Source organism: Falco biarmicus, chromosome 9 (genome assembly GCF_023638135.1).
Source record: "Falco biarmicus isolate bFalBia1 chromosome 9, bFalBia1.pri, whole genome shotgun sequence".
NCBI classification, from domain to species: Eukaryota; Metazoa; Chordata; class Aves; order Falconiformes; family Falconidae; genus Falco; species Falco biarmicus.
The window spans coordinates 23,644,588-23,658,527 of record NC_079296.1 but is presented as its reverse complement, the minus strand read 5'-3'; the positions used below and the strand labels follow the sequence as shown (position 1 = coordinate 23,658,527).

At 45.2% G+C, this 13,940-nt stretch overlaps 1 long non-coding RNA gene across 1 annotated transcript in view; it reads right to left on the bottom strand.

Moving 5' to 3' along the window:
* Window positions 1-1,766: 1,766 nt before the first annotated feature.
* LOC130155603 (uncharacterized) overlaps window positions 1,767-13,940 on the bottom strand; it is a 38,651-nt gene continuing 26,477 nt past the window's right edge. The window contains exon 4 of the long non-coding RNA XR_008824123.1: window positions 1,767-1,866. This is a non-coding gene — a long non-coding RNA (uncharacterized LOC130155603). The remainder of the gene's footprint in view (window positions 1,867-13,940) is intronic.

Sequence of the window (13,940 nt, the reverse complement as noted above, 5' to 3'; positions counted from 1 at the left end):
CTGATGAAGAAGGAGACCAGACTCTACTGCCTCTAACTCCTCTGATTCTCCCAACCATCTGGAATCTGTAATTTATCTCTATGTGGCCTCGCAACATTAAGGAGAACATTAGTACTGGTTTGAGGTTTATGAGATGCTTTGTAATCCCAAGACAAAAGGTATCAAAGAACTGCAGCATACTTATTGTTAAAAATGCTTTCATTCTGGATTATAGCGCTGCTGCAAAGAGATCTTGCATTCCTGCATCCCTGTAGCCCTGGGTTGTCTTCTTTCCACAAATTCTTTTGCAACTTTGCTTGAAAGATTAATATTTTAAGAGCAACTAATGCTGCTAATTGAACAGGGAAACAGATACGTCAACCTTTGTTTTCTACAGGACTCACTTCAGAAGCATGAATGATAAATGCACCCCAAGAGACAATATCATAATCATCACTCCAAATAAATTTTTCAGACAATGGAGTTCATGTCCATTAACTTTCAGTGAGATGCAGAAAACACACTCGGGGTAAGCTACTTCCTAAACAGATGAATATGTATTTTGTCCTGTTGTAATGAACTGATACCACTTAGACGAGAAGGACCATGACCAGGTAAAGGCAACACAGAGGAAGCTGCAAGCAAGAGGATATACTGAATTAGCAATCACGTTTAGTCTGTGCACTTACTGTGGAGCTCCACATTTCAGGTCTCGATAAGACCACACAGCCAATGGTTCCTGCAGCAGCTTTTGGCAGTGAAACAGGAGAATGGCCCTGTTATCAAAGAACAGCAGGTGTTTGTTGGTGTGGGACAGAGTTTTAATTCCCGGTACAAAATGATCCACTGGAGCTCAGAAGAGCTGCAGAAAAATAGCTGACTTGGTTGTGTCATAGGCAGCAGTGATATACGGTGACTTCTTTTCAAATATATTCCTCCTCAGCTCTATAATTAATTTATTATTCTGGGAGATGTTTCTCTGGGTTGTGTTTTACCAGAAAAAAGTGGTATTCTGAGCCAGAGGTCATGTTCCCACCGTACACACATGAGGAACTCTGATGCAGGGCTGGTGGGTTGATAACTGTGCAACAGAGATCCAAAGCCTGTCCTGAACACACAGAAATTCCAGGCTGTCCGGGATTTCATTATGGAGTTGAGTCCTCTCTTCTTTGGTGTAACAGATCCTTGCCCCAGTCTTTGAAAGTAAATTGTTTTGAAAAAGAAGCTTCCCACTCCTTTGTCCCTGATGCTTTTGTCAATTAGTTGAAGTCTTTTTCTTGAATGAAAAAAAAACAAAAGCCGCGTTTCTTTTCCCTGATTTTTAATGAAGGACGCTTTCTTCAGGAAAGACTTGTTGACAACTTTTATATCAATCCTACTCAAAGGTTTTCTGCATTGGGAGGCACAGAGCTGCTTTCCCAATTACACTGCATTTATTTGTAGATTTAGCTGAAGGAAAACATGTTAAATAAATGATTTGTTTCCAATTACTCAGCTCTAAAAACAAATATGCACACATGTCTTTACATAGAAACATAGCAGGCAGACCAAAATATTTGTTGTTATATGAGCTTTTGGGGAAACGAAACAGACAAATGTTTCTTCTGATCGTGAGCAGGTACATCATCATGCTTTGTGCATGGCAGAGGGGTTTTCTTGTACCACAGGTAATTGAAATAAGATAAAACCTGCAAGCCTATGAATATTACTCTGTGTTTTATTTATTTTGAAGGTTAAAATGAAGGCACATGCCTGTTAGAGTATATCTTCTTAACTTCAGAACCATAATCTATCACAGTGAAGAGATTCAGATGGTGACTTCCAACTGCTGTGTGATCCTCCCTCCTGACGAGGCCTTGTATCATCATGTAAGTAGTTGAGGTAAGACTATGAGAGAAACATGCAAGCAAGAGGATGCTCATTAGTACTGGAAGATATGCACAAACATATTTGCTGGTTCATTATGTTTCAAAGCTGTTTCATTGTGTTTTGGAGAGCAAGTTCTGTTGTCTCTTTTTCTTATCTTGGCAACACTTCTCTTGCATACCTTTTTGATAGCCCCAGAAGCTAGGTGCAAAACATTATCATGATACTAATGTTAAGGGGCCAGCTGAACCTGTAGACTTTCCCTATGTGCTGCCTTTAATGGTCCTTTCTTGTTTTATCATTAATCCCGTGAATGCCTCATTGGCTGCACCTGCTGGCCTGAAAACAAGTTGCCTGGATTATAGCCCCAGCTGTGGCTCTGCCTGGGTTGACTAGTCCCTAGGAGCCACAGCAGTAAGTAGAGCATTTTACCTGTAAAGTGTTCTGGACAATGATGTACTCTGATCCTCTTGCTCATGGTCAGATGAGGATACCCCTTCCCAAGAAAAAGGTGAGAAGAATGTGCTTGTTGCACTGAACACAAGCTTATGCTGACAGCCAACAGAGCCACCTAATTTCCAGCTCTGCTGCTCTGTATCTGCTCATAACTGCAGACCTCAGACCATCCCTGTCTGTTGAGGAAAGGCTTACAGGGGTCTTGGACCTGGTTTAGAAGAAATACCAATACAATAATGCAGGGATTTCAAACATCTCTGAACTATTCATATTTCCTCAATCCGCAAAATTGTACTGGAAACTGAAAACCACTGAGCCTGGCATTAGCTCTATGATGCCCTCAAAAGATTTTGGCAAATCCTGACTGTAGGTTTTTCTCTTCTTCACATACTTTGCTTTGAAAGGCAAGATTTTACTTTAGAAAATGGATGTTTAGCCTCTGAAGTGTGAAAAATATAAATCAAAAGGTCCTGAAATTTCTTTCTCTTTTTCATTTCAAGAAAAAGTCTGACTGATACAAGCTAGACTAAGCAACAAACAAACTTTAATAAAATTGTCTACTTGGTATCTTCACAGTCATCTTTGTTCCAGAGACAGAGCTTGTGAAATCCTAGAGTTTACATTATTTAACAAGTCCCTTAAGCTTATCATGCCTAAACTCATGTTTAAGCACTTTTGTTATGTGTTAATGAGCGCAGATTCAGCAATTTATCTAAGTACTCTCTTAACGCTGGTTTTAGCTTTGCAGATTTCCCAGCAGGCTGCTGGCCTTCTCTAACTAATTGACTTGGCTTCTGCTACACAAAAAATGAATAGCAATAAACAGGGAAGCAAGCATTTCTTACAGCAAAAAAAGGCCACTGCCATCTAGCAACCCTTACTGACTTCACTGAACAAGACCTGGTAACTGTCCTGGCAAGAAAGTCCTTGGGAGTCTTTACCATGAGAGAATCACAGAATGGTTTGGGTTGGAAGGGATCTTAAAGATCACCCAGGTCCAACACCTTCCACTAGACCAGGTTGCTCAGAGCCCCATCCAGCCTGGCCTTGAACACTGCCAGGGATGGGGCACCCACAGCTTCTCTGGGCAGCCTGTGCCAGTGCCTCATCACTCTCACAGTGAAGAGTTTCTTCCTAAATACCCAATATAAATCTACCCTCTCTTAGTTTGAAACCATTGCCCCTTGCCCTATCCCCACAGGCTCCATTAAAAAGTCTGTCCCCAGCTTTCTTACAAGCCCCCATTAGGTACTGGGAGGCTGCTATAAGGTCTCCCCAGAGCCTCCTGTTCTCCAGGCTGAACAACACCAACTCTCTCAGCCTGTCTTCCTACGAGAGGTGCTCCAGCCCTTTGACTATCTTAGTGCCTCGTCTGAACTTGCTCAAACAGGTCCATGTTCTTCTGACGTTGGGGAACCCAGAGCTGAATGCAGTACCCCAGGTGGGGTCTTACGAGAGCTGAAGAGGAGAACCACCTCCCTCGACCTGCTGGTCACCCTTCTTTTGATACAGCCCAGGATACAGTTGGCTTTCTAGGCTGCAAATGCACATTGCCAGGTCGTGTTGGGCTTTTTGTCCATCAACACCCCCAAGTCCTCCTCAGGATTCCTCTCAATCCATTCTCTGCCCAGCCTGTATCGATACTGGGGGTTGCCCGGACCCAGATGCAGGACCTTGTGCTTGGCCTTGTTGAACTTCATGAGGTTTGCATGGGGCCACCTCTCAACCCTTGAGAACTCAACCCTGTCTCTGCAAAGTCCTCTCAGCCACACACACACACACGTCTGTGCATGCTTTTCCTTGGCCTTCCAGCCCAAAGAGTGGAACAGAAAGCCCTAGGCAGCGCTTTTTATGCAAGCAATTTCTGACACTGCAGGATGTAGTTTATTTCACCAGCTGGGATCAAATCTAAACACCTTCCTACTGGACGTCCTGCTCTAACTCCAGTCAACTCCAAAATGGTGCAAAATTATTTCATAATAAAAACTGGTATGAGCACTGTCAGAGGACCAGTAAAAAAGTCCTTACATCAGCAACGCTTCCCACTTGGGTCAAGCTTGGAAAAGCTCAAAAGAAGATGTTCTACATCTTACAGACTGCTTGAAAAGCTACAGCTGCGCTGAGTCCCAGAAAGGTTCTACCTGAGGCTTCCCCACCCTCTTGCTTGTCAGTGAATGAAACTCTCACTTTACTCCCCTGGTTGCTGAAGGGGACATGGCAAAAGGAGCAAAGGTGACAGAGAGCCTCTCCTGGCTTTTACCACATCCAGTAATGGTCTTTCCAAAGGCAGCAATTACAGGATAACCTAAGAAGTCTTTTCTGACCCATGTTTTGTTGATGACATTTCAGTACAAGAACAACAATCTGGGCTTAAGGCACCGGTAAGTACTTTTCTACTGGGAAGCACAGGTCCTTCTGCACAAGAAAGATGACTAGAGCAACAATAGCTTGCAGACCTGCAGCAAGGCAGAGGGCAGCTCGTGAGCCCTGGTGCCCATGGCTGTCCAACGCTCAGGTCAGGGCTTCCCACCCTGTGGGGCCACAGGCAGGTCCAACAAATTAAGCCTCACCAATTTGTAAGGACCCCACATTGCTACTTTTTTAATCCTTAGAACGGAAAGGCAGAACCCTGCAGAGCTGGGGTTATTTTTTCCTTTTCCTGTATGAGAAATTCAAGGAGGAGGATGCAAAAAGTCCCACGCTGAGATTCCTCTTCCTACCCAAGCCACCTCCTCCCTATACAAGGGAAGCCCTTGAGTGTAAATATTTCCCTTTACAGAGTGACAAGGACAAATTTGTCCTGACCTGTCTAAATGTACTAGCCAAAGTTTCTTTAATTCTGGGGATGAACTAGACCAGGAAAGATGATCTTGTGATTAAAATTCCAGCCTGAGGCTCTGGATATCTTAGTTTACTTCTTGCTTATTATTCACTTTCTGCATGATAGTGGAAAGGCCACTTAAACTTGCTATGAGTAAGTTCATCATCTGTAGAAGATGCATAACCATATTTCCTCTTCTCTGTTTTACTTATTAGAATGTAAATTGTTTGGGTCACCTCCTAGTACTAAGGGGTATTTAATCATTGCTGCAATATAAATACATAAGAGCAATCAACACTCTGAAAGGCAAAAAATTATCAGCTGGAAATGCATAATGTCTCTCATTCCCTGACATCAATATGGCTCCAAGTCCACCGAGAATGAACCATTTGGTGGCTCCCGGCCTTCCTGGCAGCTCCAAGGGCTGCCCTGACCCGAGGAGTTCAAGTGGGCTAGGGCAGAACCTTATCTGCTAGTAAGATACAACTTGAAAAGCATCTTCCAGGGAAGTTAACTCCAACAGCAGTACTACCACCTTTAGGAAATATTGCCAGGTTACAGTTTGAGCTCTGTAATAGAATAACAGTACAGTAATAGCACAGGCTTGGCAAAAATATGAGCAATTCCATGAAAATCTCTGGCTTTTTCACTACTGCTTTGAAAGTTCATCCTACAGAAATATATTGTCATGTAAATAATATGTTAGCCTAGCCCCATATATATGCCTAGGGCTAGGGACATGCAAATAGTCTTCCTCTTCCAGCTGAAATCTGGTGGTAAATTGCTGAAGTGCAATAAATTAATCATATGCATGAACCCTTTTTAACAAATGACCTCTTATAATTATTCCTTTTCCTAAGGACACTGCAAGACTAGAAATTTAATCGTAAGGAAATCCAGCAAACAATTCCTTCTAGCCCCAGATGTAAAATTTTGGATCTATGGTTATCTTGTATGTAGAAAACGGCATATTATGTTAATTAGTGGAAGCATTTGTGGTTGATTCACTCCCTTGGCAATCCACAGGTAGTAGGTGTAAGATAAGCGAGGTGCTGTATTAAAGCATACTCTGCGAATAACTACTGCTGTCACTCAGCAGCGCCTTTTAGCCACACGATAGGAATGTGACCGGATCCAAGCCCCTGTCGGTGGGGGTCGACCCTTTCAAAGGTAACCTTGGCCAGCGAGGCACTTGCTCCTTCCCACAGCAGTAAGGAGCTCGCTCGCTTTTAACTCCAATCTGGAGCAATTTCCCTGCACCACCAGCAGAGCAATCATTTCGGCAGGAGCAGCGTGCAGCTTGACCCTATTTAGTGCCTGCAGACCCAGCCCCTTGTGCTTGTGCCCCCGCTGCCACCAGGTCAAGCGCAGCCTCCAGCATCGCTCGCCACAGCCAGCCTCATCGCTGGGCACCGTGGGCTGCCCCTAGACTGGCAGGGAGCTGCCGTGTGGGGAGAGCTGCCAGGGCAGGAGAAAAGAGTTCTCCAGCCAAAGCTGAAAGTAAGAGGAAGCTTTTTCTCACCCAAGGCATGAGAAAGCTGTAAAACAGCACGATATGTGTGGGAAGGAGATAGAGCCTGACGGGTTCATATAACGAAAGCACCAAGCGTAACCCATTAAAAGATTTTGCTATTACTTAGCGCAGTTGTAGCGCGAAGATACTGCAGGGTGGGAATCCTGGGTCCAACCATGCTGCCACAGCGCAGGAGAGAGGAGACCTGCCCCTCTGTGTGCCTGTGTGTGATATATGTCAGGGCTCTTTCGGAACACATGCACTGTTTGTTCAGCGTTCCTCTCCTCCCCTCCTCTCCGAAAGGGGAAAAAAAATGAGAAAGGGAAATTTATTTGTCCATGAGGCCTTTTTAAACAGACACGGTAATTACCTGAGTACATCTATTATATGCAGAACTGTTCCAATCACCACAAAGCACGATTGCCAAACTATAATTAACTGGGGGGGAAAAAACCACCACCACCCAACCTTGTTTAACTAACCTTAATGCAGGGACACGGACCAAAAATTTCTATTGTCAATCCCATCATGCCATGTCAGTGAGAGGGCTGGAGGCAGAGAGCAGGGCTTCCCCCTGAAATAGGTATCCCTGGCTTTTCAGCTTGCTGTGTCAAAAATTCTTAACACTGTATGTTTTTAGAACTAGTCTGCTATGGAGAGTTACTAAACATACATCAGCAGCCCAACAGAGCACTAACAGGAGTATGCGGCAATCAACTAAATGGACCGAGCGAGAGCTGGGAGGAAGATAGTGTGGGAGAATTTTAAGTGAATTGGCGTGTTCATAAAAAAGGACAAATGGACCAAGAGACTCAAGGTCCCTGCTCATTCAGGAAAGACAGAGACATGGTGCAAGCTGCCGGAGGGAGGGTTAAAGTGTGCTGGGGCTGCAGAGCTTGTGGAGGTGCCAGGGCACAAGGCCCACTTTTTCTCCCCACTTCTGTGCAGGCGTTGGGCTAAGCACAGGCATCTCTCGAGACCAGGCACTGTGGCTTGTTTCTCCCCCTTCACAGCTGCCTCCAGGGCGAGAGGATGCATCAGTGGGAGCTAGACATTTCCCCATGCCACCAGTACCACCATGACAGCAGTGGTGCTGCCATGGGAGCCCCAGCCCTTTCCCTCCTCGTGGCTGTATGGGGCCCCTCCTGGTGACCAAAGGAGTAGCTGAGGTGTAACCCTCTACCCACTATTTCTTCCCCAGACCCCAAATACTGCCAAGGCAAACCTTGGGCATACAGGGTTCAACGCCTGCTGAGAGGGCAGCTCAGTCCCAGTAATCTCTCAATAGCCCACCACGACACCCATCACCACGTAGTACAGGAATAACGGAGCAGGCTTTTGCCCATTATTTTCCTCCCTTCAGGTCTGCCAGGTTCAGTTTCTACAGCTTCAGATGGGTTTCAGTTTTGCTTCTGGTGCCTCACCGTCTGTGCCCAGGAAAGGCAGAATTCAGCAGCCTGCATCCCTACTGCCTGGAGAGAGGATTCAGTGGGAGCCCAGTCTGACCCAGTTCCTCCCCACTTCTCCTCCTTCTCCTTTGAGGCACTGGGGCAAAGCCAAATCCAGCACCTAAGTGGGGTAGCTAACAGGGGAGTCTGACCCTCAGCGTGCTCAAATCCCAACTTGATGCGACACTGCAGACACAGCGTCGTTCACAAGCTTAGAGCTGAGGAACTCTCAGACTGCAGAGATTGTTGCTGCAGAGAGAGAGGTTGCCTGGAAAAAAAAATTTCTTCCTGCTCAGCCCTGTTCTGCCCTTCTCATGGCATCACACACCCCCCAAAAAGCAGAGGCTGTTCCTGGGCAGAGCCACACCGGAGCAGTGTGCACCACTGGAGACTGGCAACCTGGGCAGATGCCTGCAACCATGGTCCCCACCACTCCTCAGGTACCACCAGAACTGCTCCAAAGCCTGCCACTGGGACACCTCTGTGTTCCTGGAAATGTAGCTGCCTAGAGAGGAAAGGTGCCCGTGAAACTTTGGATGGGAGTAGCCAGTTAACAAAGCACCGTGAGCAAAGTGCTCATATATCCACAGGCTCAGCACCGTCACTGTTCAGAGGCACCCACTGGACAGGTTCTTCCTGTTGTCATTACCCCAACAGCACTGTGCTAGGCACTTTTCAGAGCCACTGGGATAAATGATCACGGCCAACATTTAGTTCTGTTTAGAAATGCGTGTACCTACGATAGGCTAAGTCAGTTGCTATATGAAGCTCACACAGCTGGATAGCAGCCGACACGCTGTACTCACAGCATAGCCGTACTAGCTCTCTTTGCAGACAAGAGAGCAGCAGCAGCAAAGCCAGGTCACTATGGCTTGTTCCCTAACCTATAGCCAAGCATCCAGCAACTGGGGAGAATTACAGTAGAGCAGAGCAGGCAGAAAAAGAAACATCTAATTTCCCCAGCTCCACCCCCACATAATTCCACAGAGCTCAAAATCAATTTGTCCTGACTTCCACCAGCACGGACGGAGAATCAGGAGTCACACATCTATTTATTATAGCACTAAAAGGGAAGAAGTCAAGCAGATGTAAAGCAATGCCTTTTTTTTTTTTTTTTTTTTTCTTTCTCTGGCCATAAAGTTATTGGGACATGCATTCAAGGAAACCTCCAGAGACAGCCCAGTCCTGCAGTTGCCCTCCCCCGTTGACCAGATTGCTTAGTTGCATTTACACTACCTGACCCAGTTTTCATCTCCCTGTTTGAAGAAAAAAAAAAAAAATCATACAGAAAACCAAGCCCAGCCCAGATGCACTTAGAGAGACTTTGGACTGCAAATCACATTGAAAGGAAACTTCAGGAAAAAAGAGGCCTCATTTTGCCCAGTGTACAAAAGGGACTGGTATCTTATTTACTTTCATGGTGACTTAACCTGCCTCCTGCCTTCATCCTCACACCAAATTTCACCCTCACTAGCTAGGTTATAACCACACATGCCTGTTCTAAAGCTACTTCATGCTTGTTGTAGGTCAGGGCAAGCTGTGTATAAGCAAATTATCATACACACTATACACTTACTTCTAGCAGAGAAGGATGCTCAACCTCAAGACGCTTGTCTGCAAGAACTCTAAAGCCATCTGCTGAAATGAGGAGCTTCTCAAAAGCTGAGGTCACTGACTTGGAAACCTGGGCATCCCACCACTTCCCACATCTCACAATCTTTTCATGTGGCCAAGATCCAATCCCCAGGCCTTCAGCTCACAGCTAAGTGCACATTTATCCATTCTGAGGGACTGTTCCCAAAGTTCTGCCTAAGGAACATCATAATATGGCCTCACAATGAATTCTTCATCCAAATGAGAATGAATGGACTTGGGTTTCAAATGAGAAATAACTTCCAGTTCTCAGGAGGAAAAGCTGCACTTCACATATATGTACAGGTACTCACACATGTGACAGACCAAATGTTGCCTGTTTGCAACCAAAACAGACAAACTTCTGGCAGTCCCTCCCCAGCAAACTTTCTCCCTCTACCTTGCATGTGTTAGCAAAACACACCATAGTGTCCTATTTTCCTTTGCATTCTTAAAAATGAGAGCTCTAGAGTAATTTAATGTCCCCATTTACCACACTTCTTATTGAATACAGAAATCAATAACAAACTGCTGGTCAATAAAGAGCTGCTTATGGAAGGGAAAAGCTTCTTGCAGGTGCTAAAAAGGAAAAAACAGAGGAGTAATTAATATGTGTTTGACAGTGGCCACCGGGCTGCAACTAATAAGGGGAATGTATCAAATGTTAGGAGAAAGTTTTCATTTCACAGCTGCCCTGAAGACCTGGGGACATTTCCCTGGCTGCCTGCAAGAGTCAGGCATGGGTAGTTACCACCTCAGATGGATGTTTTAGCCAAGCAAGGAAAACTCCTTTGCATCTCTTTCAAAGTACTTATTGCCTGGACCATATACTTTCCTCCAGTCTCCAGCAAGGCAAAAGTGACTTTTACATTCCTGTGAAGCAGGGTGGAGATCCTAATGCCTTCACCACCATGTGGCTCATCAGGGTTCAGATCCTGTTCCCTCACAGGGAACACAGATCTTCTAATCTTTACTGCGTGACTTCAAGGCAGATGCTAACTGCAGCCTATCACCCATGGTTCGGCGATCCTGGTATCATCCTACAGAACAGGCTGACATCAGCCCTGCCCAGTTCGTTGTAGAATTGATTTAATTCTGCCCCCATTGAACTGGAGAGGACCCTGGTCACCCCTGACAGGCTGGCTTCAGCTCATGGGAATAAAGCAAAAGGGAGAGGAAGAAAAATGTTATGGTGGGTACTCTGTAAAATAAAAGTGCCCATAAAAACTGAGCCCTCAAACTAATGGAGGAATAAACGCATCAACTGAAATTCACAAATTAGTTATTACATTTTGGGGAATTCTCTCTATTTCTTCTGCTTTCCAAATTCTGCAGTGAAGTGCTCCAGGTAGTCAAGGAGCAACTGTCACCTCTGCTCAACCTCGCTTTAGTGACCCGGAGATCCAAATGACACCGAATTCACACACAGCCAGGCGCTGTGCACGACCTTTATTTAGACAAATCATAGCCTGACTTATTTTTTTCCAGATGAAGACAGAAAGATGGAAGAAGGGGATTGCAGCAGGAAACAGTAAGCCTTCAAGGCAGATTTCAAATCCTTAGCTTTGACAGGCAGGCTCTATCAGTAAGGTTTTGTGGGCATATTCCTGCTGTGTTATATCATTATCCAAACAATTCAAATGAACCTTCTGCCTTCTTTTGCTACACAAGCTTTTATTTTCTCCTTCAGTGCTATCATATTTTAGTAGTAAGTGATCACTCTACATTATCCCACTGTTTTGACCCCTTGGGTGCTTCAGCTATTAGATTATACTGCCCCGTCCGTGAAGACAAGGATAGCGATATTATCTATACATCCATCCTGATGAACCGCTACCCACTACAAGAACACCTTGAGGGAGGAGGCATTTAAAATGCTCAAGAAATGAGATTTAGAGGACAAAAAAGACAAAGCAAAAAAGAAATGAGCTGTTTGCCTGTATGGGGTACAAACCCATGGAATGCCTTCAGCAAAGATAACCTCCTTCCGACAAGGAGTAGTCACTGCTGCTGTTTTTATAGAAGTGAGGATGAACAAAGGACTGAGCTGTTCAGGTAGGAGAAATAATTGACCCTGTAATCAGTTATATGTCTCCAGGTGGAGGCTCATTAGCTTTTTAGGCAAGATACATTAAAATTCTGACAAGTTCATACCAAACTCCAAGCAGCGCAGACACCTCCCCAGCATGTCTGTGGCCTGGAAGGGTGGCTTTTAACCCTCGCTGCTGCGGTGTTGCAGTTGGAGGCAACGAGGAAAGAGCTCCAGCTCTGAACCCAATCCATACACAGCAGCGATGCGAAGGTGTCAGGATGTAAACAGACCGACATTTGGTATATTTAGGGCTTAATCTATATGCAAATTTCCTAAACACGCGTCGATAAAAAAATAATTCACAAAAATTTATGTTTACAATTTGGGCGTGATTTTTTATGTCTTTAACTAATGGTCTCGGATCTGTACTGTTGTATTTTACATCACAGAGCTGATAGATTGTTTGAACAGGAGCAGAACTGAACATGTCCTTTTGTAAAAACAGAGACCTGAAAGATCTTGTTAGATGAGTAACAAGCAGTGCTAAGGCACGGAAGACCTCTAGCGAGCTTAAGTCTCTTGTAAGCTAGGCATCTGTGAGCTGATGCAGGACAAATGTAAGAATAGCATGGACATCCAGCTTAGGTTTTAAATCATGCAGCCTGCTGAACCCTTCCAGTTTGCCTGCTTCAGCTGTTTATTAATGAGGTGAACAATCCACTGCTTCACGTATGTTACACGTGAAGGGTCATTGTTCCAAGTATGAGGCTGACTCCCAAGAAGCTGTTGAGCTATGAATTCAAACCACTGAGTATTTCCCACCTGCTGCTAAACACCATTTGGACCTTACATATTAGAGTTGGAATTTTAGTATCACATGATGTAGATGAAATGAGTCACGACCTGTAGGAACCTTAAATCTTTGCCCACACAAGCAGTGGTAAAACATGAGCTGTCAAAAATAATTCCCAGTATGGATATTAGAGACACCATTACAGTTCAGACCACAATTTGGTCTCCCTCAGTTTCTGGTCTCTACCAGTGGCCAGCGGCAGATACTCATGGAAAGTAGACCAGAGACACCGAGCAAGACCAGTGATCGTTCCTGAGACTGGACTTTCACTCCTTATAAGCAGTGGCTGAGTAAATCCCCTCTCAGCGGGCACAGAATTGCTTGTGTTTTGTTGGACTACTTCATCCTTCAGCCTTACTCAAAGTATGGGTGCTTCATTTAAATAAGGTTGAAGTGGGTGTCCATCTGAGGCCAGCCCAGCACAAAAGATGTTTCCGCCTAGTGGATATAGTCTTTTGCAGATGGTGGGGGGACCAGCTGACTGTGCAGTAAACACTTACCAGCCTCCAAGGGTTCCTCCAGCACCCAGCTGGTGGTTTCCAGCCTGGGTTTTCCACCCTGTCCCAGTGGAAAGGTACGGGTAGAAAATCCTATCTATCTCCCCTACATCTCTGAGTGAGCCTCCCCATCTATGAGTGCTAGGAGCTTCCTCAAGGACTAAGTTGCTTCCAGATTCAGGTGCATCCGTATGTGCGGAAGGGACATACCTGTGTAGAATGTGCCACGTGCACCGTCCTGGGATCCACTCCACACACACACGCAGCTGTCTGCATCACCCTAACTCCCATGGAGATGACATGCCACCACTGCATGGAGAAGATGGTGCTAGTGTATTTAAGTCATGATTGTGACTAACCTGGGGCACACAGGAAAGCTTCCCAGCCTACGCCCCAACTCAGTGTCAGCACACACCCTGTCCCCCAGCCCAGCTGTCTTTTGAATCCAGCAGGGATGCTCCAGCTGGATCCCCAGTTTGGAGGACCAGAGACAAGGACTTTGGAGACCTCTGTGTAGTTCACCTGCCCCACAGTCCCAACATGGACAACGATTGCTTGAAGATTTGCAGAAAGGGAGAAACCAAAATATCATGGAGTTCCATAGCATTGCTGCAAGTGAACTCTAACACTATCAGGTCAAGAGCATTCCCAAAGACACATTCAGCACCATCAGCAGGAGCTGAGACCTCCAGAAGATCTGGCTAGACTGAGTATAAAAAAAAAAAAAAAAAAAAAAAAAGCAATTTGCATCACAGACTTCATATTAAGGCCTGAAAAGGGCCTTAAAAAAAGACATAGGTCACTACCTCCTCTGGTTCCTCCTACAATGAGAACAATAACTCT